Raw genomic sequence first — 27920 nt, 5'->3', positions numbered from 1 at the left:
ATACTTAAGGGCTCTTATCCACTAAGCTGAAGACCATTGACCTGAGCGATTTCAAAGGAATTGATGATTTGTGGAAGTATCTAGAAAGAAACTACTCGTCAATACCTAATATCTTTGGATCTGCTAGTTTGGTCTGAATTTCTGGGATTTCAGTACAATGATGATATTCAAGGTCGAATATTGCCGACAAGAAAACGAAATCAACTCTGCGACAATATCCTGTTCTATTGGATATAATGGACACATGAGATTGGAGATCTGGAATTTTATTGAGTCACGAATGTCTACCAACGCTAGTGCTAAACGGTTATTGAAACGGTGCGGTTATTGAATTTTTTTATACCGGAGAACCTATTTTGGAACTAATAGATGATCACATAACTACCAGACATTGTATAAAAGAGATTACTGATAAAAAAGCGTCTTCAGGAACTCATCCAATTCTAGCAGAAGCTCTAGAACCCATTTAAAGAAACTAATGTTCATGCCGCACCAATGAAGACATGGTCCAAAGATAAGAAAAACCACTGGCAGAAAAAAAGGGAAAAGTTTCGGGGGAAAAAATTCCCCCCAACGAACATCGGTACCGTCATCATGATCATTAACCTCATCATCATTATCGCGATAAAACTAAAACCCGTAGGACGCTCGCCCTTCCCCCGACAGAGGACTGTAAAAATAAAGCCAAACGTAAGCAAACGCTAAAACCAGACACACTCAACAAGTCGACAGCGGACCGGGTTTCCAGAAACTTGAACCCTAGCTTCGAACCGCACCGTACGACCTTCAGCGGCGCGAGAGTGTATCGGTTTGGTGAGTTTAACTTTTTAAGTGATGCGTTTAACCTCACTAAGGCGAGTAGGGAGGTTAAAACCCTTAGCCGAAACAAACCAGACCGAAAAGAAAGCCGATGCGATGACCATTTGTGTGGTCATGTTGAACTTCCTTCTTCTCGCTCGCTCTCGCTCTCTCTCTCCCTGTATCTCCATGTGTTACATATGACATTTTCTCAACCCCCTAATATCCCCATAACGCACACTCTCACACATACTTAATCTCTTTGCGTCCATTTTGAGGTTAGTTTGTTAACGGTCATTATGGTGACCGTCGGGTGTGTTTTGGTTGCCATCATCACGCTTCCCACGCTTCGCCCATCGCAGAGCAGCTCATTGAACCGAGATCGGATTCTCAGATCAGATTTCAAGACTCTCTCCCCCACACACACACACACATGCAAGTGCAAGAGCACAATTAGTCAACGAGCACGGACCATTAGAAGCGTTCCGGCTTTTGGGATCGGATGAATCAGTGGCGCTCCGATGATGCTCATCCGGTTACGGTTTGAGTGATTGGTCATTGACAGCTACGGACTCGGCGAAGCGCAAATCGCACCATCTCGCTTTAACGATGCCGATGACACATACTTTCTTCTGCTACGGGTGTTTTTTGGCAGGATGTTGATGAGATGATGACAAGCGTGATGGATCTATTTCGTCTGCTTTAAGGCGCTTAATCTGTTGGCTCCATTTATTGGATAGAGAGGCGTTGGACAGAGAGGTTCGAGAGATTATTTAATATAATAGGAGCTTATTACTTTATGTAAAACAGATACATCTGCAATCGAATGAACCGCCTCCTCTTTTGTGAATCAAACCAAACCACAAAACGTACCGACAGATTACACCAGGGGACGTAAAAGTCAGGACACCGAAACTTGCTAATGGAAGAATAGCGAAAACTTATCGGAAACTACCTTTCTGTGGGTACCAAAAAAGTTTGTCTTATCTTGGCGCAAAGTTCTTCCCCGACTCTTACCAACAAGAGGAAAAAAGAAAACGTCGACGTCGAATCGGTCCGGAACCTGTCCGACCAAACTTTTCGTGCCACCATTTGTTCGTTACACTAAATTTGCTCTCCATTGTTGCGCAGAGACGGAGCCAGAATAGAAGTTACACATTTCCTTCTCGACGACACACAAACACACGCGTATTCGCTTTCTCTCGCTTAAATGGTATTTTGTGAGCTTCCGATAGGAACTTTTGCGTTCAGCTAGTAACTTTTGTAACCCGACGCTAGAACCGGAAAGCAACAGGCGGAATTGATTCGCCTGGCGAATAGACACAAAACCCCAAAAACCACGATCGAATAACTTTTGCGACCTTCCGGGAGTCCACCTTACACTGTTGACACAAGTGATTACGAGCGTCGATCGCTTATCGGTCGGTTGGCAGCATGTGGTGTACGCCCGGAATCTAACTCAAAGTTCGTTCCAATTTTGCCTCGGGTTTCAATGGCCTGAAGCCACTGAGGTAGGTGAGCAGAGCGGACATCGAGCAGGGCGTTTTTGCTAATTCGTATTCCGAAAGTATCGTACCAAGCCCCACTTTTCGTGTGGGTTGGACCAGTAGAAGCAACAGGGTTGAGAAATTGAATCATGTTATTCGGGAGCAGCACCAAAAAGGCATTTCTGATGCTGGACCAATTTGTTCGACGATTCGATTTGATATTTATATCTTATTGACGCCCAAACCTCCCTTCAAAACAGAAAGGTCGTAGGTTTTACGGTTCAAGACGTCCTTATTTCCGGTCGTTTAGTGGGGCGGTTCCCAACGAGAACCTAAGGATATCATAAACGTTAAAGAAACATCTCGTTGTGCTGCACAAGTGTTTGGCATAAAAAATATGCAAATCAACATGTCCCGTGGTGGGTGAGAAGGCATCGAAAGCTATTTGATAGTCTTGCACACCAACTACCAAACAACCCTACGATCGCGTGAGCCATCGTACTCAACTCAACGACTCGAGACGAGTCGAGTCGAGAATGGCTATATCTTACACGTCACCACTTCTGCTTGGAGTACCAAGAAGTATCAAGCGCGCGAAAACGGGCGCGAATCCTACCTTCAAAACATGGTTTCCGGGGAGCCGGCTGTCTAGGTAGTGTGTCTTTCGAATGGCGCACGTTTATGGCACCCAGCCACGATTGGTAATCGAAAAACACATCAACATCATCATCAACATCATCGTGCTGCGAAGGAGGTATCGGTTGTTGGCACCCGTTTATCGGTGGCTCGTTAGTGACAGCGCGATCTTCCAATGTGCGGGAACGTGTACGTGTGTGGTGTCCATATTGTCGCAGGAAGTTGAAGCGACTGGATGGATAGAGTTTTGAAGTTGACTGTAAAAAGAAACACAACTGGGTTGCTCAAGCAGGCAAATAGGTCCTTGTATGACTTCTTGACTGGATAGACGAGCTCTGTATAGAGAATTTGAGCTTTGATTTTTTTGATAGTTTTTTAACTATGAGTTTTGCGGTAATATTGAATTCTTAATCAAAGTTGAATTATATATATTTTGCTAGAAAAATTTATAAATCATATTGGTTTGTCAAATTTCCCATGATTAGTTCTAGATTTCTCAAATTACCCTTATAACATGTTTATACCAAAGTTTGTAAAGGTTAATTATGTTAAGTTTGTGCTTTACAATGAGGGATTTTAATATAAGTCAGAAAAAAAATGTAAGAGTTTGCTAATTCTACAGAATCTAATAACGGTTCTACGCAATAGTAAATTTTAAAAGTTACTCTAACGATCTTACCGGTGAAAAATGTACAGCACAACATTTTGAAGTAACCGTTGCCCTTTATCTGTCAAGTTTGAAAGCAAAACTTCGATTTGTCTGATTTTTGCTTTATTTAGCTTGTTTTTTTTTTGTTAACGTATAGCCTTTTAATCAATTGAAATTGAACTATTTCTTCAATAGTTATATATTACAAGATGTCTTTCTACTATTTATGTGTTGCATGCATGATTTTCATCATAGTTTTCTATCTTAGGTATTCTAGTATTCATCTTAATATTTTATATTCATTGCCATTGATGATTCACTCAGCCTTTTTTGTCCTGATTATTTACATTACCTGAAAGCCATTCGTCTAAATGATTTACATTCCCTTCAGTTCATTACCCAATAGATACAACTAAAGAGATTTGAATGAATACCTCTATTTGCACAAGAAAATCCACCGCTAGAAGCAAAACTGTTCATTCTCAAACCGCCAAAGAATAAAATTTATCACAACACAGCATTGAATGATTTATGTGGCAGTGGTGATGCATCATGCGAGAATACACCCAGAGTAAAGGAAAAATTCATATTTTTTGCACCCGTCGCCGCCGGCTCACGTGCCAGTGACTAGTGGCTTAACAAACGAGCATGACTGACGACCGTGTGTCAAAATAGAGAATTGCCTCTTGCATTGGGCGAAGCGTGTCGGTCCGGGTGGTACGAATTTGCATCGTGCATTCAAAAATGTTCTTCCCATCCGTTCATCCCCACTCGACTCCCAGCGTGAGTGCTCATGAAATAACGTTTTCGTCTGTCGGTGCAATGTCAACTGTCAATCTATTTAGCGTATTCTTGCTTCTCGTTTTTTTTTTTTGTTAATGAGCAAACGACCTCAATAGCTGCCTGTGGTGTTGCTATTTCTATTTGTACGTACTTTAAGAAACCATGTGAACCAGTGTTTCTTAACGTTCAGCTCACATCGCGCTTCTCCAGCCCGACGATAATTCAACTACGACAGCGACAATGATGATGATCGTTGGCAAAGACGTTCCCACCCAGGTTCGGTGTAATAAATCCGCACGAAACACATGTTTCTCAGGCTGCCGGGCAACCGAACCCCGGGGCACACACATAAACAACACCGAGGGAGCTCATTGAACGTCGTTTATTTGGCTATTAAATTGGGCGTATTTTTGCTTCCTAGCGATAACTTCTTACCCCCGCGATCAGTGGTCCAGCGAGGTAAACGGAAATAGATTTCCTTGTGTGCAGAGGGGAGCAATTTTATATTGTCACACACACAAAACGTGGGGTGAAGGGAAACGGACCGTGGAGAAGAAGTCGTCACATCTAACTTCTTCTTAATAAACAGTTAACGGGGCGCTAACAGACCATGAACTGAGCGACATGCCTCCGCTGTGAGGCCTAAGAGACTGACAGTGGCACCACTTTTACGACGTAATAACTTCCGGGGAAGGTTTTTGTTTTTTTGGTATCTACCAGAGCGGTCAGTTTCGCTCTTGTTCTTCTTGTGAATAGGCTTTTCTGCCAGCAACGTGTTCCAATGATTGTTGTCTATGGAAGACGAACTTCCTTGGAATAGTTCGATCAATGCTAGCCAGCAGTGACGTGTTGTGGCTAATCGGCTACGTGTCAACATTAAGCATTACGCCAGCAGAACGAAACGTTCAACATTATCACCCAAACGATTGTGACGTCTATCTCCGAATTCCGGTCTCTTTATTGGAAACACGTAAACGTACGGTTTCAGTCCAACGCAACGATCTGACTTATTGGATTTGTTATCCTTGACGTGTGCTACCCATCTGTTCGCTTTCGGTTCGTCCTACCCAAAGAAAAGAAACCCCCCCCCCCCCCCAGAAGCAAACAAGCGTGCTCAGCAAACGCACGATGCGGCACAATGATAATGATCAGGGACAACGACGGCTTGAGGCGTCCTCTCGATGGCGTGACTACATTTTTACTCACCCATTTAGTGTGGCAAAGGCTTCGGGGCCCGAATCTCCGGACATCGATAAGAGAGGTCCTGATAGGTTGGACAAAACGATTACGCAGGACACGGTGCGTTGATGGAGGTCGACCATCGACGATTAGCATCATCATTGGAAAACCGGCGGTGAACAACGCCATCCGAACAGACAAATTTCAATTTTCCGCATTGGGCGCATGTTTTTCGTCAAACTTTTCCACCACTGGTGTAGAAGCCATTTTCGAGAGCCCTTTAAGCCCCCTGTCTCTCTCTCTCTCTTTCTCTCTGCTGACAGTGTATCGGCCCGTTTCACTAATGGACGACATTATTTTTGCTGATGTATTCCGTCCGAACAGCGTTAGGGTACGGAAAAAGCTGCTGAGCTATTGAGAATGAATTGCTCGAGGGGAACTTTTTCTCTCGAGATGGAAAGATATCCCCAGGAGTGGGCCATTCGAAGGGGTGTTCGGTTTTAGATCCTTTATAAATAATCTAGAGTGGGAAGGATTATTTCTGAGACCATAAAAAAGGAGAAACTATTAACATTGTATGGCTTTCTTTTGTGTGTTTAAGTATCTTGAAGCAAATAAAATAAAATAAACGCCTAAAAGTATGCAATGTGATGTTAGCAAAACAGCATTCTATTCCTGTTTGGTGCATATAACACCTTTACTATTTTCTGCGAGTGACACAGCGTATTCTGACAACCGGAACTGATCCGACTTCCTGATTCAAGCTCATCACCAGCAGCCTGGCCCTCTAAAAACGCACCTGTATTCGCTCAACGTGTGTCGGGATTGATCGATACCATACTGCCAAAATATATCGTCCGAAAAGCCAATCCCAACCTGTGTCCGTGGGTCGTCGGTATTTTACGAACTCGCGAGCTCCAGGGTCAGGACCGATCATTTGCACACTCTGCCAAACCGAACAATAAACATAGGCTCACACACGTGAAATTTATGTCCCTCTATTACCACACACACACGCTAGCTCCCGGGCATGGAAATAGTCACTAAAGTCACGATAGTCAGCATCCACAGCAAGTTTCGAAAGCGGTGAGTTCGCGTTATGTTATTGTTATTTACCACCCCACAATCTGGGACGGTTGGGCCCCCATCCATCGCGAGTGGTAGCTGAGCCGGGGTGGAACTCGAAACCGAATCAAATATTTTCTACCCCCGGCATGTTTACAGTAAAGTTTTGGCGCAACAACGGTTGGAAAATTTATCGACCACGATTAATGACATTTCCACCACCAGCCGACGAAAAAGGGGCTGGATGATTTACCCCGTGCCGGTGTAGTGGTGATGGTGTTTAGGTATTGTCTTTCGAATCAGTGCTTGAGTGTGTGTGTGTGTGTGTCTGTTCAACAAGCGTACAGTCATCCCGTAGCACAGGCGATTGATTAGGAAAATTGGAAAACTATTGATGAACTATCCCTTTCTAACGTTTGATGAGGGATGGATGGTGAGCCGTTGGCCAGCAGCTGGCAGCGTCCACCGTCCTTAGTAACCGGAACGTTTATCATCGGGTTTGCTACTTGGATGATGGATCGTTTTTCACCAGCGGGATGATGGAAGCCAGTGCTGTGTCCGTCCATCCATGTGTGTGTGTGTGTGTGGGCCAGCACGATGATGATGATGAGGCATATTATGACCATCGATTTACGACCCACCCCGTATGATTCACCGTCCGTCCCGGTGGGCACCCGGTGCTGCTACTAATCGTCATCGCCATTGGAACTCGTTCGCCGGTTTTCCCTGAAGGTTAAAGCTTGAAGGTGTTAACTGTCTGACTGTCGTCGATTTGTGTCGCTTTTTTCGGTTCTGTTGTGCTGCAAATCCTAATTGAATGCAGGATACAGCTTGAGCTTGTTTCTCGATAATTATTGCAGGCACTGAGCGGGGCTTAGCAAATATTGTTGATAATGGAAATGGGAATCATTCGAAGAAGAAATGTAGATTATATTAGGAAAAATGTTTAGGAGGTATTGTATGCAAATGAGGATTGATGGGGTGCAGAAATGAGTGGATTAAAATGGCATTCGGTCGCACTTTAATGGAATTGGATTATCTCTAATCCTTGCGAATCATCATCCAATGATCTGTGGAAATTACAACTATGAATTGTGAATTAATTACAGCTCAATTTTCAAGCTACAATTCTTTAATGGAAAAGCTTGACTATTCTAAAAAGATTAATTCTCAATTTACTCAATTAAATAATGAGTAATCAAAAGACCATGCGGCTGAGTAAGCTGAGCTTCTGATTATGAGGACTCCTTCATCGGTCACAAAAGAATAAAGTTGCGAATTCGAAATTCTGGTTAAAACAAGGATAATAACACTTCCATTTGAATAACTGTATTAAATTTATTAAGAAAATTTTGTAGAAACAACATAATCCTCGATCGGTTATTGGTGGATTTTATAAATAAATCAAAAATCGATTCTAATACCTTTATCTTTCAAGCGATAAATTACAATGTGGATGACCCATTACTTGAACCACAATTCTATTCATTTTCAGTCGATCCTGCTTGACCTAAAAACCTTCTTTTTTAACAAAATTCCTTTCCCAGCAATGAAAATCCATTTATCATTCGATAAACTAATCGCTTTCACCGATTTAACAATTACCTTTTTTTTGGGGTATTTTTCCCACACCAGCTCGATGTTACACACACACACATGGTTCAAGTTCGTTGGTGGAAAAATTCGCCCACGGAATAAAAGGAGGCCACACAAACAAAAGCAAAAGAAAAACTCCTATCGAAATTGCTAACCAATCGAGATCGGGAGCAGGCACACATGCGGCTTCGCGTTGTCTGTGCCCGGGATGGGTGCATTTGGGATAATCATTCGCGAGGGAACCGGGGGCCACCGTTTGGCAAACGTTTAAACCGTGCCGTGCTTCTAGCTCCATGTACGTGTGTCTGTGTATCTGAGCAATAGAAAGAGATATGGCGGGAGACGAATGGGGGCGGGAAGTAAAATATGATCTGTCAAAACAAATGCTATTTTTAAGACGAGATTTATTTTTCCCACTCGGTAGTTTATCTAGTAAAGATTGAACTGCTACCCGTGTGTGCTGCATGCACCATCATCATCATCGTCATGAATGGTGGTAATACGGTAGTAATAGCAGTAGGAGCGGCAGCATCAACATCGACCACGGACCCGTGATTCTGGTGTCTGGTTCGATGGACTGTCTTCTTTCCGGGGGGCGCTTCACCACACCACACAATGAGGATGCAGCGTCATTGATTAAAAGTAGCAGCAGCTAACACAATTCGATTGTTCATGGTGTTTGGTTTGGTGGTGGTAGAACGGTCGAACACGTTAGCAAGATCCGAGCTGTCCCAGGTGGTTGAAGAAAACGAGCCTTTAGCGTGATTGAAAACCCACGCCAGCTCGGTATAGGATGGGGATTATGGGGAATATCCAGACACGTATAAAAAAAACTGATCCATGCTTAATAATACCATAGTTCAAGGAGGATTGCTACGTGGCACTACTGAGATGCATTAGATGAGTTTAAATTTGTTTATATAGTGTTTGAATAGTTGTACAATTATTTTTTTTATTATAAATAAATTGTACAGCAATATTCACTTTAAGCATTGCAGTATTCTTCTTTATTGGCGCTACAACGCCCAACGGTCTCGGTCGGTAATTTCTGGCTTGCTGTGATTTGATTTTACCAATAGCTAGATAAGATCAGCTGGAATCCTGCATACGGGCAGACGGCCTGGATAGGATTTGAGCTCCGGTCCAGCGCCGCTGTGGCCTCGGCCACCGGACCACCCCAACGAACGAAAATCCGAGCGCCATTTTATCTACTTTGTGAATGATTTCCTTTTCAAGAAACCGCTGGACAATCCTGCTAAGTTTCTTTTTTATCTCTTAATACATCTTAAAGATTAACTGTAATTTTTTTCTACACTACTTATTTAAGAAAATGCTTCAATTTTTAAGAAAGGTATCCCTCCAAACGCCCAATGTGAACTGAAGTGTTCAGTGGTAAGTGTTGCCGTGTCATCGGTTTGTTTGTATACTCCACTACCGTAAGTGAATTGAATAGTTCGTGATCTGACGCTTTCCCAAGCATTTCCTTTTCATTCCCAATCGGATGTTACTCTATGGTCACGCGCGACAGCAAGCAAAAAACCCAGAAAAAAATTGAATTTTTCCCTCCAAACTGAATCACTTCATACAAACCGAGTGCTTCCTGGAGAAAGCAAAGAAAGCGCCAGAGAACGAACCAAACCGACCGATAACAAACGACCGGCCATCGACGGTGTACCAAAGCGAGCCCGGAATCGGATGTCTTTCCCCGGTTGCTTTCCCGAACGTGAATTGCATTTTCAATCGGACCCGGCACAAATCTATTCCCATTGTGCTATTTTTCTGCCCCAGCGCTGGTGTCTGGCATCTCCGCTGGTACGAATCACAATGGTAAACAACATATTTACCGGACCATATTGTGAATTCCTTTATCACATTTCATCCCGGGTGCCTCCCGGGAGGAATACATGGCAAGTGATTTTTGGATTTCAATTTGCAATTTGCTCGTCCCCGAATTCGTACCGGGCGGAGGGGAGGAAGGTTTTCCCACGGCAAGCCGTCCAACATATTGGTCCCGTGAGACTGTGGCCAACGGGACTACAAATCGCACATCGCGGGTCGTGGTTGGATGATCGGGCGGGGGGTGGTCATGCTATCGAAAACTTCTTCGTATTACACGCTCAATTAAATATGACATGATACGGTCACTGGTGTCCGGTGTGTCTGCAGCTTTTGAGTAGGACTTTCCTTTTTTCTTTCTTAGGAATAACTTTCTCCATCGAAAAAAAGGTGAGATTGGGAACACATGCCACAGCGCTGTCGTGCCGAAATATGGCGCATAAACGGACACAAATTCCACAAATGTTTCACCCCCCGATCACTGGCTTACTGGGAAGACATGGGTGAAGCAAAAAAGATTGGTTAGGAGTGGAGTTTCTTTTTTTCTCTCTATTTCATTGACGTTTTCATGCTCTGCAGACACATTCGATCGGTCTTTATGGGAACTATCAAATTCGAAATGGAGAATTTCCCAAATCGAGTTGATGATGGTACGGCAACGACTCGTTCGCTCTCTAATCGGTTATCGGAAGTGGGTTCTCGCTAGAGTTGCACCTCAACTTCGTCCACTTAGAGGCAAACACACACACTAGAGAACGAGTGAAAAATAAACATCTCCACGATGTTTTTCCTAGGAAATGTAAAAGTTTTCCCCATGAGTGTTATGACTCTTCGATTCGTCCCCCAAGAGCAACCTCACCAGACGAACGCGCCCTCTAGCGTATAAACTATGAAGCAGTGTTTTTTTCAAGGGGGGCATGTTTTCCACATCTCGAAAGATGGATCGATCCTTCACCCTCCCCCATCTGGAGAGCACTATCTATTCGTTGAACCGAAAAATATCACCCCTTCAAATACCGGTGCGTACCATTTTGACGAGTCACCCTTAGTACTGGCCTTTTTGCCTGAGGGCCGTTTGCTGGTTATAAATATTCGGCAATGTCCGGTTGCTGCCGTCTGTATTTTTGTGCCCCAAATTTTACGTTTTCCCTTTTTTTTTGATTATTCATTTAAGCACACACCAGGTCCTCCGGGGGGCGGGTCGAACTCTCGAAACAGGGGCTTGGGTGATGTTTTTGTTGACCCATCTGGCAGAAATGGCTACAGAGGCTTAATGGATGTGTGAGTCTGTCTGTTTGTCCGAGACCGAGCCTCACGCGTTCCATCTTTCAACCCTTGAGAGTTCTTTTCCTTTGGCGATGGGTCGACGCTCTCGGAGGGTTGCCGTTAAACGATTGGCCTCTTTTTTGCCTTACGGAGCTAGTGGGTGTGTGTGTATGTTTGTCTACGAACGGAAATAAAGTTTTTGGGAAGAAAAACCCCCGGAAAGTATTGACACTTTTATCTTCCCAAAGTTCGATCGCTAGCCTGTACGACTCACAAGAGTTTCTCCTGAGGACACTTGAACTTGTCCGAATGCACTTTTTCAGCGAGGCAAGCATGTTTGTTGTTTGTGGAGAGCTTTTTATTGAGTGGGGCAAAATATTGAAGTATGGATATTCCTCGAGTTGGTAAACAAATTTTATTTACCGAAATAAAAACTCGATTGGCAATATTTTTATGGCGAGTGGAACTTTTTTGAGCATCGATTTACATTTCTTGGGGATGTAGAACCCAACTCAAATGAAGAAACACTCACTAAAACTACATTGTAGAATGTCTCTGGAGCTTAGTTAGGGCAACAACAAAAAAAGCGTAAATGACTCTAGACATTTCCAATCGCCATCCCCAAAACCCCGGTCAGATCACAAGGACGCTCGTAGTCGGGTAAAACAATCGCTAGTACAAGGGCTTACCAGCATCATATACGAGGGTGCTTCACGTGATAAAGGACATCATTACGTCAAGACTCCTTACTCCTCCGGTATATCCTCCAAAAAAACCATTGAGACCAGATTTTCCACCATGGTGCACGGGGCACCGATTGGCCAAACGTTCATTCCGGTGACAGCAAACAAAAGAGCATGTCGTGTCGGCGACGTGACCACGAGAAAGGAGGTGGGCTGTAACATTCCATTAAAGCGCATTCGGCTCGGTACTGAGAAACGAGGTGGCACGAGATATTCTCTTCCATCTCTTCTTATCCCACTCTCATCCACAGTGACAGTTTGTGAACGCTACGAGCGTTCTTGCACGGTCGTCCTTGCTGTCTGCCGGACCACCACGATGAACGTACGTACTTAAACGTCAGCTAATGAGCTGCCGGGTCGTAAGTTGCTCTACCATATCACTGACCAGCCAGAACCGATGGGCTGGGTATGGGCTGATAGCCCAAAGGGTGGTTAGTTTTTGAGGTTAGTCAACTTCCGGCTGTCCGGTTCGATGTAATGGGTTTTCCGGGTTGAGATCTCGAGCAGAGCTGCGATGTTCAAGAGCACATTTACGTGATTGATTTTAGTGTTTTTTTTGTAAAATATTGTGACATAAAAATTAAATGAGTCTTGAGTATCAAAATTAAAACGTGGTTCGATGCTCCTGACATTGAGGACTAAAATGACTTCAGTTGTCAAGCTCTAAAGTTATCCGGAAGCAATTCAGAACATCAGCAAAACTTTATCCCTTCCGATATAGTCTGTCAGGTGTAGAGCAATTTGCTGGCTGTGTTTTTCTTTCTAATTCTTCCTCCATTTGGTCTGGCGAGTAGAGTGTCCTCATCTGTGGAATGAGAATATATCTATCTGCAGTCCTCCCTACCACAAAATAGAACCTAATGGAAATGAGTTTTACCAAGGAAAATATGTTTTTTGACATAATAATCATCCTGCCAGTGTGTCCTGGGAGCCGGGGGCCAGAATTGGACTGCCTGCAAGTACGATACGGGTATATTGTTCCGAATAGTGTTCAGAGGTTTCCTCTTCGTCCACGAATGTCCAAAATGATGGATATCTTTATCCCGGACTCCTGGCCCCTGCCAGAGTACTGCTTCCTCCTGAGCTCTTGGTGCATTGTAAGCCAACTCCATTATGCAAACAATCCATTTGACCTACGACAATCCACCTTCGTCCAAACTTTACCACACCACCCTTAGCCATTCTCCGTTACTTTAGTCTGTTCTGCTTTAAACTAGCTTCTATCCAATTGTTGGCTAGCCTTTTTAAAATCCCCTTTTCTCAGCTTATCTTGTTTCAACACAACGCTTCCGTTTCCTGTTTGCGACAAGCGAAGGCCCTGTTTTATTCAATTCCTTGTGGAGTAAGAATAATTATCCGGATTAAATGCACTTCGCGCACTTCATTTCCATAACTTTGAGTTTGAAGTTGCTTTTCAATCTTCCTTTCCCAGGACTTTGAACTTTTTTAGATTGGAGAGTAGATTTGTGAGTGAGAAGAAAACGTGTTTAAGTCACTCGTAAGGCTTTGTTTGTGCCTCTGATCCGTAACATCATTAACGCTTCTCTTTAGCTCCTTCGTTAGCAGTTGCGTCCTAAATTTCTAGAACGAACATTCCACTAACGCACCAGCCTTGGTGATTCAGTTCCGCTTAGGGACATTAACTATCCCGGTCCTGTCGCTCTATCAGCAAAAGCTTACGCACCCCTTTATGTTCTCCGCGTGACGGAGGGAGAAAGAGAGAGGCTGAGAGTAATTTATAGTACTCCATTTGCCGTTTTCAATTTGCCACCATTTCAATTTGTCCTTCGCTTGTAGCTGACACACAGGTCGGCCTTCTTGCATGCGGCCGAGTGCGAACTCTGCGGTGACATAATTCCTTTCGCTGGAGTTTTTTTAGCCTTAACAACGAAAAGAAAGCAAAGGGCGAGGACCTTCGGCAAACTTCGCTCTTAAGCGGGGGTTTTGTTGGCAACGAAAGATGCGTGCCGGCAGTACCTTAGGACGTCTCGCTTAGATCTTACTACCAGATTCGCTTATCTGTGACTCACGCTCACTCAAACCGGCAGCTCGTTTCAACGAATCTCATCTGTCAGGTCTGTGGTGGCCCGGTCACACGAGCAGAACGGCAGGAAACGGTGAGTTCGGGTGAGTCGTAAAAAATCGTATGTTTCAGTTAGTTAAACTTTATGGGCACGCAGAGAGTGAATATTAAAGTTAATGGTGCTCGGTTTTGTTTACAAGAAGATCCCATTTCCCGAGCGCTCGCGCTTGGGTTTGGTGTGGTTGTGCACAGAGCATCCGTGTCCCGACCTTCTTCTACAGCATGAAACTGCACAGCCCTGGTGTGCTGGAACTGTCTGTGTGAAGGCCAAGGTGGTACGAGTGGTTTCTAGGGAAATATCTTCGTGTTTTTTTTACACCGTGTGGAGTGATTTTTCGCCCCTTCTCGTATGAATGAACTTGTTTAATGTTATTCGCTCTCCAGTCGCTGCCGAATGTTTGAGAGCTTCTCACTCTTAATTTGTAAATAATGCGTATGTGAGTGTGTAGAATTTTAAAATTGGTCTCAATTTTACGCATCATTGCTTTGTAGCTCAAGCGTCGTAAGTAGATTTGAATTTTAACTTCTAAAATTTGCCACCAGATGTCTCTTACCGTTTTAAGTTTAAGTATGTTTGCCAAGTCTTGATTTTAAAATGTGCTTAATTTTTCAAAAATTGCATATTTATAGCTGATATGATAAATTCATGAAAGGTGAAAGAAAACCTAAAGTTCTATGGAAATATAGGTATTAATTACCTTACATGGAATAAAGTCCATGAGGAAACTTTCTACAAACTCCAATTAAAAGGCCTCAATTGAGCTCAAAAACTTCAAAGCTAGATCAAAGCTTCCTTCAATGCTTGAAAAGGCATTCAAATGGCTGCAATGAAAGCTCTATAGGACTGCTAATTAATAATTTCTTACAAAACTTTATTTTCAGCACAGATTTCAATGATCTAAATTTTGCCATTCGGCTTCCAATAAGTTCACAAAAAGAAGCCAACCGATTTTCACTTCTATTTCCTCTCAACAACTTCGGTTTCCCCTTCCAAACGATCAGAAATTATTCATTATTGATTTTTTTGCCCATCCATACTACTTTATTTCTTTGTTAACCTTTTGCTACTTGGCGTGAGAGCTACTTCCCGCTGGTACGATACCAGCAACCGAATAAATAATCACTCCCGGGCCCACCCCAGCGGGGCGTTGCGGTTTATCATTGCGGATCGAACAAACGAATCACAAATCATTTGCAGTTTCTGTGCAGCTTTCTTAAGGCCTATAATTCCACGAACATAGGTTGCTCGAAACGTGCCTTAGTCGGGCTCGAATTGTTGCTTCAAATGGGAAGGGGAATGTGGCTTCCAATCGGAACCAATCAGAACTGTACATACAACCCACGGAAATAAAAAGCGGTGGGACAACTTTTATTTTGTAATCTGCAAAACCAACCAATTATCGTCGAACCATTTGTTGCTGCGTTGGCGTTGCTTCACTGCGAAAGGTCGCCGTAACTTACGCCAGCCAAAAATGTCGGTAGTCTTCTGTTGTTTGGTAAATACAAAAATATATACTAACCTCACAACAACAGCTCACCTGGTCAATAATTTTTCCCTCGCTCTCTCTCTCTCCCTTTCTGTTGCGCTTCTTCGAGCCCCAAGGTAGTCAGTACCTTGTGCATGTCGATCACGCTGAAGCCACCCGGCAGGAGGTCCTGCTCGCTATCGTACGGATTCCTGTGGGCAGGATTAGGGCACGGTTAAGGCAGTGCTTCGAATCGGTTGCTCTCCCTGCCGGGGAAAGCTCACCTCAACAGGCCGCAAATTTTTCCTTTTTCCCGTCGGCGTTTGCGAGACGATGATCATCGGAAGAAGCGAAAGGCAAAGTTGGGCAAATTGAATATTATAAATTTCACCTGCAGCCGTTTTTCCATCCCGATGACGGCTTCCACAGCAGGCTGGTGAGACAGGTGTAGGAAAGAGAGAGAAAAAAAGAGAAACAAAATGAACCTCTGGGGCTGTGAAGAAACATTGGGAAGAGGGTGGAAGAGAAATTAAATTTACTTTGGCGTTATTGATTTTTGGGAATTTAATTAATTGCTCACTTACGAAAAGTTGGAGCACCCGCGGACCTCCCACTTCGGGAAGGTAATTTCTTAAGGAATCATGGTAAAAAAAAACTTCATCCCTGTATAAAGCGAATGTGTGTGTGTGTGTTGTTGTCGAAGGTAAAACAACATCGAAAATATGAGGGACTCCCTGAACAGGGCGGATGTTGTTATTCAGTTGACACTTTGGAAAAGGTTATCACAATGTCAAACGGCTGACAACCCCAAGCCTGGGAAGGGGCTTGAAGGGAGGGCAGACAGGTTGGCAAGGGGTAATTAATATCATCGTAAATTACAACGATCCACGAGTGCTCTTAAAATGCTTGTGTGTGGCTTGTCATATGAGCGACGGGACGAAAGGAATTCTTGTCTCGCGTCCCTTCGGAGACATGCACACTCATACACATCGACCTTTAGTGCACTTTTTGGTAAAGGCAGTGATATCGACAAGCGTTTTTTCCTTCTCTCTTTCTCACACACACACACACACACACACACTCATCCCAAAACAAAATGGTTAGTGAAGGATAGCGCCCAGGCGTTAAACCTTTCCAGCGAGGTAAAGAGGATTGGCTACCGGGATTGCCGTTTGATGTGGGTAAAAGTCGTTAAATAAACTGTCAGTTTCTCTACTCTGGCCACTCTCTCTCTCTCTCTCTCTCTCAACTCTTATTCGTCCCCTACAAGAAAGAAGCCAGGAGTTTCATCAAGACCTGGGACGAAGAAAAAAAACTACTAACGCGCACTCACAACAGTCACGATGAGATTAATCGATTTTGTTGCCGTGATTATGAGCTATCTGTTCGCTCAAGTGGGTACGCTTACCGGGAGGGCACACCGGTAACACCGGATGGCCAAACGGCGCGACAAGCAACAACGAAACATCCCTTGTATCGAGCTTCGGGAAAAAGGTAGAAGGGTCCTTCGAGAGCCCTCTGTGTTGCGTGTGAGTGTGTGTTTGGCTCGTCGCTGTGGCTAACCTTTCTTACCTGAGGGCAATTCTCGACACCCAGGAACAAGCCCAACCCCTTCTAGAATCCTTTATCGCATTGGAGACAGCTTCCTGGAGGAAGTCTGGAGGAGCTCGGTAGGGACACAATATTGCTTAAGAAAAATAATGCTTTGTGAAGGTTATTCCTTAACTAGAAATATCTATTTCAAGTTTTTTTTGTCCTTTAATTTAATTTTAGAAAGCCCCAGAAAGCTTCAAAGGCTAGAATCCCAAACTAAAATCGCATTCCAAAAATTCCTTTCCATTCATCGTGAGCACGAATCGGGCATGAAGCAGATGATTTTTCGTTATTGATTTTCTTGCCTTCTACCGTCGAATAAATGGCGGGGTTGTTTTTAGGTCGGAAGCTCACACAGGGAACAAAATGGAGGGATGGGAATGGTGAGAGCCCCCAGTCGAGGAGCAGGAATTATGGCCACTCGTTTCTCAACTTTGTTCGATTTTCGACCGACCCGCTTCTCGCTTGACCGTTTCGAGCAATGTTGATGGTGGTCGGTTGTTTCCACGGGGTAGCACTGTGAGTGGGTTTATTTGGTCAAATGTGTTTACCTCACCCTCGCTTACCATTACCATCGGACCCTCATCAAATAATCTCACTTCCGATGCCGAAGCTTCATACCCCAACCGGAAGCGAGTCCGAACTATCGTCCAGTTTTCCCTCGCCATGTTGTACCTTACCTACGTGGTTCTCCTGAGGAAAAGAGGGTGTTTTTGGTTCTGTTTGCCCAACTATCAGACAGAAAACAATGAAGAACAAATAGCACCAACCTGCTACCCTCCTTTCGTTTCCCTCCTCTCTCTCGCTGTGGTGTAGGAGAGTCTACCATTCTGCGGGGGGCCAACACACGTATCGGGTGACGTGGACTGATCGTTCAGCTCAGGTCGACTGGCTTTGACCGTGAAAGTGTAACCTTTTTGAGTGATATTAATGGGTTTACTTAGCCCTTCTTTGTTTTACCTTCAGGAACGAACGGGAGATGGGATGCGGGATGCTCGTCGCAAGAGGGCATGGCGGTGGGATAGATTACCTTATAAGCAATCTAATCAACATGCAGCGGGAGGAAGAACAAAGATAGCGAAAAAAAAAATTGCTCGAAACAACTCTTTATCTGAAAGGTGTGCTCAATACTGATACATGCTTCACATTTGCGCTCTACTTCCAGGTATGCTCCCGGAGGAATAAACCCATTGCAAGGACTCTAAGGAGGTAAGAATCGTTTAGTAGTTTTCGAGATGTATAAAGTGAGCAGAGCTCAGTTAAGGCTTTGTTTGCATCTATTATTAAGATACTTTATAGTGATAATGTTAGAGAGATAAAATCAATTCTGAGGAAGATAGGTTCCAAAGGTAGGGTGTTATACAATCAGATCTTCATGCAAATCAAAATCGAGCAGCTGCTCGAAAAAATGACAGCTAAGTGTATCAATGAAAATTTCGGAGCTAAGGGCGCTCTCTATCTGTCAAACAAGCAAACACAACGTTGAATACATAACGTAGATAATCCTAAGCAATGTGTGTCTTAATCATTCTTCAACTCTCTGCATCAATGACCAAAGCCTTCTCAAAATTAATCCTATTTAATCCCGATAAATAACCCTAACAACTCCACAAACCGTAGCTTCAACCTACCAGTTTGCGATTTCATCTTTCTGGCCTCTGGTAGTGAACTCCAAAAAGATTTCATTAAATCTAGAAACAGCAAACGTCACGCCAGGCTTTCACCCATGACGTACGAAGGTGCTGCTCATAAACACGACATGAAATTTCATGAGGCGTCACGAAACAGAACTTTTGCCTTCGCCTGTCGAATATCAGATTACACCGCTTCGAGACGAGATTTGGCCCCATTTTGTTCGCTTTCTCTCTCTCTCTCTCGTCAGCAAGACACAAAAAACTTTTCTTTGCATGTGTGCATGCACGGATGTCTGCGTTGATATATCTTTATGAGCTATTTATTCGCATCGTTTTCTATCGTGCGCAAGTGGCAATGAAATGTAATCTTATCAATAAGATCGCGCTTTCGTATGCAGGATCATCAAACACACATCGCCAGACAACGGTAATTACAATCAACCATCCGAAGGGTGGGTAAATAGTAACTCCAACACAACTGGAACAAGTTTCTTGTAGTAATTCAATTCTTTCTGCCTTTTGTTGGAGCATATGGTACAAGAAACTTCCTTGGCTGGCAAAAGCCGCCCCCAAAATCAAACATGAACGTGACTGAAATGCTGTTCCGTCTGTTCCTAACAAACCATGAATGAGCATGTGATGAGCGAATCATTAGCAAACAAATTATGGTCACTCGACTATCTTGGACGTGCACGTGCCGCTTGTAGTTGGTGTGCTCTACATCATGTGCGTAGACATGATTAATATTATACATGAAGGTGCCGACAGCATGCGGATTGTAATGATTGTATTAATATTCATGACGGCGCAGTTCGCTTGTTCGGATTTCATTTTGCGAACGAAATATTGAGCTTTTTATGGCGGCATGAATATTTTCCCACTTGTGCTGAACTACACTCAGATTGGTCCTTAAATGTTGCTGAAGGTGTTTGTAAGTATAGTTGGACGGTAAAAAAAAAGAAATGTGTCAACCGCACCCCAGCTTCCGGTTCGCTGACTGGGGTTGCACAAATATTGAACTAACATTTAGAACCCTTCCGGACCAAATACGTCCGTCCCAAACAGTCGACAGAAAAACACGCTGATAGCAGTGTTCAGCATACCGTTCCTTACCTTTCCTGGACGCAAGCCACATCGATACAACATATCATAAAGGCGTCGACCGCTTCCCAGCAAATCCCTGTTGGGCATCCAGCATCGCAAACAACAGACAAAAAACAGCAGCAACAGGAAAGAAAACGGAAAGAAAACATCACCCCGGCACCGCAACGATCTCTGGCAGCGTTGGCGTTGTCGTAACGGCACCGGAAATAGATAACAAACAATAAAATTGTCAAATGCAATTTACACAAAAGATTTCCTACACTCGAGTGACACCAGTACGGAAAAACCAGGAAGCGTACATGTGCCAGTAAAACCCCGTTCTGCCGGGTACGGGCTTTCGGATTCGGAACGTTTCACCGTGACCAAGAAATTCGCCCTCGAACGCCACGAACGCCACAGATTTCTCGTTCGCATGCATACGGAGCCCCGGTGTGCGGTAGACTTCCTTTTTTGCATGCCAGCGCGAACTTAGAATTGAAATTCTTTGGGTAGAAGGATAGGAACCGGGAAGAAAAAAAAGAAGCTTGTAACTATACGAATACGACCACTTTTACCCGACAACAGCGAAAACCTTTTATGAGGTTTACCACTTTTCTAGCGCACGTCGTCGGGTAAAGGCAGGCCCTGTCACGGATGTAGCGTGGCGTTGGTGTTGCTTACTACGGGTAAAATCGCTGTGTCGGTGTTTAAGCAATTGGACAATTCTTGGGTCGGTGACTAGAAACGGATGTGAGTGTGCCTTTTTTTTATCCTTCTCTGAAGACATGAGAATAGCCTTTCAAGTAGTCGTAATGGTACACGGACAGTGAGCATTTGTTTCGTGTCTACTTACTTAACGGGGATTGGGCTTGCTTTTGCTTTTATTCGGTGCTGATGGTCGGTTAAGCACTTTGGAGCACAGTGTCAATCCCCATTGGGTGTATATTAGCGGAAATCTAGAGCCGGTAGACGACCAGGCGTCTCCATCGATTACAGGTGACTTGGAAGACGATTGGAAATTGCGATGAGAAGTTTTGTTTCTCTTGTATGAGGAGCATAAAATAATTCTTTCTTATAAAGTACAGGGTTAACTTAAAGAGTTCAAGAATTTTATATTTTGATCCCACTACATCTTCGAGAGCTTTAGGTGTGTCGTATTCAGATAATCAAGTTCATTGAATGACTAATTAATCAGATTATACAGATTTTAAACCCTTACATTCTTTTTGCTTTCTTCAGATCTACCAGGGCAAAAGACATGTCCTTAATAACTCAAACTAATTTAATACTACATAAATGACCAGGCGCCTCCATCGGGTGGCTGGCTGGTTAGCTCAGCAGCTTTGAAATTGTGGCGATAAGTTTTTCTTCTTTTTTCTTTTTCTCCCCCCGTTTTGAGGAACAAAAATGACTTGTTGAGAAATGAAGATAAACACCCAAAATGTTTATAACTTTCCCATTTCTAGCTTCTTGTCCCATTCCCATTTCTATCTTACTGTTCTTGATGTAACAAAAACGTCCGTTACATTTTCAAAGAAAATGCTTAACATATTTATTTCTGTTAGAATTAAAGCGTTTCCAGATTGCAAATAACAATTATAAAAGCTAATTTAATGTTATTTTATCACTCTTGCACATACGACTGATCGCACACACTCCACTCAACTAAGCAACAAAGTACGCATTTATGGCTATCAATAAAAAACCACTCCATCAAACACTTCACACTGTCCATAGGTGCTGTGGCATAACCGCCCGTGCAATACAAACACCCCCAGCTCGACCCACCCATACATTCCACGACACAAAAATAATATCCCGCGGGATGTAATGAATGCCACGAAGCAAATAAAAAACAGTCATCACGTATAAAAAATACAAAATCAATTCCACCACAACACCACTGGCACATAAACGGTTCACCGGAATTTTTTTTTTTATTCTCTCCCACCGAGGGACGAATTGATTGGCCACTAACGCAGTAGATTGACGAATATCGATCATTTTTCCACCTGCTAAGTCTTGGACGGGAGTGGGAATATGTGTGTGCTGCATTTTACGACCCACCTAACACCCGCCAGAATGCGATAAACGGGAAATGCCGAGAAATGGTTGGAAAATAGCTCCAAAGGGATGGATAATTCTGTTAGTAATTCCTCCGTTTTTTTCCCCGTGTGGGTAATCGTTGGCCGTGATTGAAGCATTATAAAAAAATGCGCACCCACACACACATATACACCGCAAGCAACCATTACAGGGCCACCGATCATAGACGGGAACGCCATTCCACCCAGTCGCGGCGCGCGGCGGTTTTGTTTGAGTCTGCTGAAACAAAAACAAAAAATCAGCTAGAAACCCACAAATGTGTACCACAAACGGCGAGTTTGTTGCGTTTCATCCCGTGCCAATTCCCGTGCAGGTCGGAGGGAAAAACAAGTAGAAACGGAAATTTATCTTTACAAACACCACAACGACCACGCTCACCGCCACCAGCAAACCAACCGAATACCATCCAACGATGGTAATGAAATTATGTTTTATTGCAACGCCAGAACTCGGCGGCGCTCGGGTGCCATACAACCTTGCCATCCGATGAATGTCGATTTTCAGCACCGGTTTTTCATCGCCGTTCGGCGCAAAATGGGGAGTTGTGGGACAGAAAAGAACCTTGGCAAAAAGTAGTAGAAAGGTGCGAAATAATATTATGAAATTTGCGTATCGTAAAGGCAGCGTCTTTTCTAGCGTCTTTCATTTGAAGGAAATAAATTATAACTCTCCAAAACCGTCGATTTCGAGGTACCGTCAATCGTGGTACATTGGCACAAAACAGAATAAATAATCAGCATCGCATTGGAGGTGGAGCACGTGGAAGCGCTCGCAGCTTCTAGTTCGTGACCGTGAAGTGATTTTCCGGTTGGGGAGTCTTAATGAACTGAACGATTTATTTATTTTACATTGCAAGTGGCAAGGCCAGCACGGGTGAATTTATTGATGTACTTACTTTTAGAGGAAGAAAAAAACTCACACTTGCACAGAGCCAGAGCTAGTACGGTGTGGTGTGAAGCATGATCGAAACACTTATTACTGTTCACGCGTGTCCTACACGCACGAGTGGAGAATAATTCGCTCTAGCCGAAGAGCGAACGACCGGCACGATTAGCTAGGTTCAGGGATTGAAAACAAATTGCGCACGTCTAAATTGATGCAAATTTACAGGCGTGCCGAACACCAATCGATCACGGCTGATTAAATTATCGTGTGCTGTATGCATGCACAAAATAAGCGTTGTTCTAGCTCTAGCTGCCCTTTTCGGGTCAATTTTAATTGAATTATTATTTAACACGCTTGAAGACGCACAATCCTTTGTCTCGTTGGACTATTGCTACACAATATCTTAAAATTAATTTAAAGCTTTAAACTGAAACCGTTTGTTTCCGGCCCATCACCACCCAAACTGACCACAGTTTGTATGCTGCATGACAGGCAACATGACACCTCCTGCTGAGTTTGCTAACGAAGTTAGGTACGGTCCCGTAATTGAGTTATGCATTGTGTGTTGGGTGTGACCTATACGATGAAGCTGCATTGAATCACTTCCCCTGGGAAAGGCATAACATTGATACCTAGTCCATATTGAATTCACCTTTAATAGTTCTCGTTTAATAGCGATTAGTATAGCTGGCGCCTGAATGTATGCAATCTTTGTGCAAGGCCTAGTATCTAAGTATCTTGATGTACTATCTTCGCCACAAGTAAGCATTTTATTTATGATAATTTGATAATCAAATCAATCGTAGAAATTGGTGGATAGAAAACTTCTTAAGCAAAGTCATTCCCTTTGACGTCAAGGTCTTGAACTAGGTTCATTGAGCGACAAATTTCTTGACTCTTTAGATGACTCGCTCGACGATGGCGTTTGTCTCGATGATTGCAACAAGGAATCTGAGCGGAGAGGAGGCGAAACTCATGAACTTAAGACTTTTCTGACTAACAGGTCTCTAAATATTTAGACTCCTTGGACACGGTCAATGCAGGTGAGGGTCCATGGTCTGATCCACTGTTGTTCCTTACCCTGTTCGTGGGTCCTTTATGTTAAAGACACCTTCTATTTTATTTCTCAAACATTCTTCAACCACCAAATGCATACAGCAAAGAAATAACTCCTGTCATCACAGATCCTATTGTCCTCAAAATCTCATCTCTTGTACTTAGAATCTACCGCTTTCAGACAAAACCTCGTCCCACCACTTAAGCAACAAAAACCACCTCGTTTACATGCTTTCACACGCAATGTCGATCTTTTCGGCCGCTCATTTGTCGCACCAGAAGCATCTGCTGCGTGCCGATGTATGACACCACACAGGCGAGGTCTCTTCCTGGATCAGGTCGGGCCAAGTGTCGTGATTAAGTTGGCGAGTCCCCGAACGTCAATCTAATTAATCCGGCACAGTTCACTCTCGTCAAGTTGAGTTTGTCCCTTTCCGAACATTATTCCTGGGGCACCATGAAATGTGTTTCGCCCCGTTTCCTTCAAAACTGCACATAACGAAAGCTGTTTCGTCCCTTCCCAGGTTCTTATGTGCCCCGGGTACGTGCCCAGCGCGATGTCGAACTTATTTGCACTGCAAGAGAGCGAGAGACATGAGGTCGCTTTTTAACGACAACATGGTGGTGATGATGATGGTGATGCGTCCGGAAGTGTTTGAAGGAAAGGGTTTAGAGGGGTTGGAAAGTTTTTACCCCATTCTCGACGAACACGCAGCATGATGTGCTTCGGTATGCGTTGTCCTTGCAACGAGTTCCCGGGGTTGGCTCTAGAGCACCCCTGAGCACCCATTGCCCCACTGCACAGTGGCGTACGTTCGATTTGAGCGTGCCAGAAGCATTTCGTGTGCAACAAGGTGGGCCTTGTTTTGAAGTTTGTTGTCGCAGCAAAAGTTAGATCTTGGTGCCCCCCCCCCTCCCCCCCTCCTACTAGGTATCTGGCTCGTCAGCTTTGTCCCATTATTTGCAGCACTTTATAAAACCACACGATAATGGTTCACAGTGGTTTAATAGAATTAAGAACTTCTGCTCGTCTGCTGCTGCTGCTACCGGGAATCTGCTCGATGTGGAGACCGTATCACGTCACAAACTCTTCGTTCGATATCCCCCGGGAAAGTTACCGTCAATTCCATTCCTGCCCCAGAGACACCGAGAACCATCACCGGGAGTGGTTCGTGACCACAGACCGCAAGGATGACACGCTAATGAAAACCATAACAAAACCACAAGAATCAAACCTCGCGACGTGCTCGTGGTCCGCGCGCAGGTCTTTCGCAGGATGGAGAGGATAAACCACACGAAACAGTGTCACTATTCATTTGCCGCTAATCGACAGCAAACAAACCAACAAGAATACCGACCGAAGCCCGTTGCGGTGACAGGCGATTGCATTGCACATGCACACATCCGAACGGCATTGTCATCAGTTGAGACAATATTGTTCCAATTGGTTTTTGGGGCGCACAGAACAGTGTGTCCAGCAAAGGAGGGTCCTCAAAAGCTATCCACCATCGAATGGTGGCGGTGGTGGTGTCAACTGATTTGATTTGAAGCATTTTATGCTACCGACACAAATAAATTGATCTCACTCTCCATATTCTGAATCTATCTGCCTCACCGATGCTCCATAATGATTGGACCGGGTTGTGGAGCTATCGGGGAAAAGCTATTTTCCCGGTGGCCTCTTGAAAACTGTCGCGAAAACACACTATCAAATCACACCAAAAAACCCGCCGGCTGTTATTTTCCGGGTGGATTATAGCGGAAGCGCTATCGTCTGACGCTCTCTGACTGGTCACAGCCAGTATATTGATTTTTCTCCCCGTTGGTCTAGCGGTGTCGTTAACAGAGTGGATGAGACAGACAGAGGAGAGAGAGAGAGAGAGAGAGAGAGAGAGAGAAAGGGGGAGAGCGAATGAGCAACACAGCCGGAAGGCCGTACGCTGACGGACGGAAGTGACAATTCAATGCACGTGCTAATCCGCCTGATTCACATGGCGGCGGTTTCCGGCACCAAGGTGTGTGCGTTGCTCACCGGTAGAATGAATGTCATCTGCACCACCACACGAAAACACAATCCGAATCCGTTTGCCGAATGTGAGCTATTATGTTAGGCCATTCAACCGACCGTGCTCCATCTTGTGCGTTTTCTTTCGGGCAAAGAAACATCAAGCCTGCTGCCACTGCCAAACAGCCCATCTGATACTGCTCGGGGCTAACCGTCCGAACACGTCATGTTTTTGTCGGGCCCAACTACAAACAAGCACCCGCGTGGTTCGAGGATGTGAACGGTTTTCGACGGTAGCGGTAAAAATAATGCCCTGCAACGGTGGTTCGTCCACGGCCTCGCATCCCATCAACCCGGGCGCTCCACCACACAAAGCGCAACCCGGGCAAGAGTCGTCATAAGCTTATGGTTGATTTTGTGTGTTTCATTCTTCGCTTCGCTTTTTTTCTCTTGTTTGGTCTGCACGGAACATGGATTATGTGGTTTTGTATTGTGTTTGAGGTTCGGGGTTTATTTTGCCCCTCCCACGGGAAGCAGCGCGGTAACGGCCGTATGACAGCATCTGTTCGACCAGGAAATGGTTTCTCGCTTTCGGCTCGGTTGAATGATGCTTGTGGCATTCCGTCAGAACAATTTCACCTTAATAATATACATAATGCGGAACGAGCATGCTTATGCTTATGAAATTCTTTTCTATTCTTGCTAGAACCTTGCAGCTTTGCTCCCTGTACTGCTCACAGCAGCATCTGAATTGTGAGCGCGTTGTGGTACGGATAAGGTTTTGCAGCAAGCAATTCACAACTGGATAAATGATATACTCGGTGGTTCTGGGAAATATCGTGATGGATGTATACTTAGTAATATGTCGTTCCACGTAAAAAGTATTACAATTACCGCGGATGATACTGAATGTGTTGTCCAATCAACATATTGTATATATTAATGATTTAAGTAAAAAGTTATTAAGTAATAAAGTTGAACCAATGCTCTGTTTTGTTCCGCATACTATGGGCCATTCTTAGGTCTTAAACATTCAGATTCCAGTTCTACCGGAGTTTCCTGTTTCGGTAGCCTTTTATTCGAATTTCTTCAAATATAAATAGATGCTTGTAAACCAAGGGATAAGTTACCGAATTTAGAAAGTCGTTTAATACTTCTACCTGAGGTCAAAAGTCAGCATACATGTTTTGACATGGGACAACGGGTCACAGAAAAGTTTGAGGGAACTTCTCCACTCAGAAGACCTGTTGCGATGTGCGAAACTGGAACGTTTAAGAACATCTATATTTACATTACTCACATACGTCTCTCAGACATAAACTCTGGTCAAAATTGTGACTTGTGAATCAAGCTCGAGAATGCTTTGAAGGATTGTTCGTTCCGTTTGTGTGGAGCCCGAACGAATGCGGGATAAACAATCCAGCTACGGTTATAAGGGTTAAGTCAAGAAGCAGTTATGGTAGGTCAAGCCTTCTTGAGATGTCAAAGTCAAAGAAGAAGTTATGCGGAGCAGCGGATTAGATTCGTTGGCTAGTACTATCATGAGAACAGCACTGGACAACTCAGGCCGTAAAGTCTTTATAAGCTGTCCACAATGGCTAGAGGAGAGCGAAGTAGGCCCAAAGTGAGATGGACTGATGGCGTTGATGCATCTGCTAGAAAGTCCTGGATATTGGATTGATAGATGACAGTGATCGATCGTGAGCGGTATCAAGGATTTCTGCTGAATACCAAGGTATGTAGATATAGAAGGTAGAGTTGTTTAGAGCAAATTGACATTTCTCGACCTGACATAACAGTTCCGTGGTGATCAAGGGGAAGGGTATTGAGAAGAGTGACGGCAGCATCGGAGGAGGCGCCGGTGGTGGTATCGCTTGCGATTTTTTGACGAAAAATGCAACCAAATATCGTCAATCGTCTGTGGGACAACACTTAATATGCGAAGATGCCCCATAAATTAGCGAAATTGCT

The 27920-nt window shown here is 44.1% G+C and overlaps 1 protein-coding gene across 6 annotated transcripts in view; it reads left to right on the top strand.

Moving 5' to 3' along the window:
- LOC118509173 overlaps positions 1-27920 on the top strand; it is a 104383-nt gene that overhangs the window by 34831 nt on the left and 41632 nt on the right. For all 6 annotated transcript variants that reach the window (XM_036049438.1, XM_036049433.1, XM_036049437.1 and 3 more), the window contains exon 3: positions 18346-18389. The gene's annotated coding sequence lies outside the window, so the exon portion shown is untranslated. The remainder of the gene's footprint in view (positions 1-18345; positions 18390-27920) is intronic.

The sequence above is a fragment of the Anopheles stephensi genome, chromosome 3 (genome assembly GCF_013141755.1).
Source record: "Anopheles stephensi strain Indian chromosome 3, UCI_ANSTEP_V1.0, whole genome shotgun sequence".
NCBI lineage: Eukaryota > Metazoa > Arthropoda > Insecta > Diptera > Culicidae > Anopheles > Anopheles stephensi.
The sequence above is the reverse complement of the archived record's forward strand: the minus strand, read 5'-3'. Positions and strand labels throughout refer to the sequence as shown.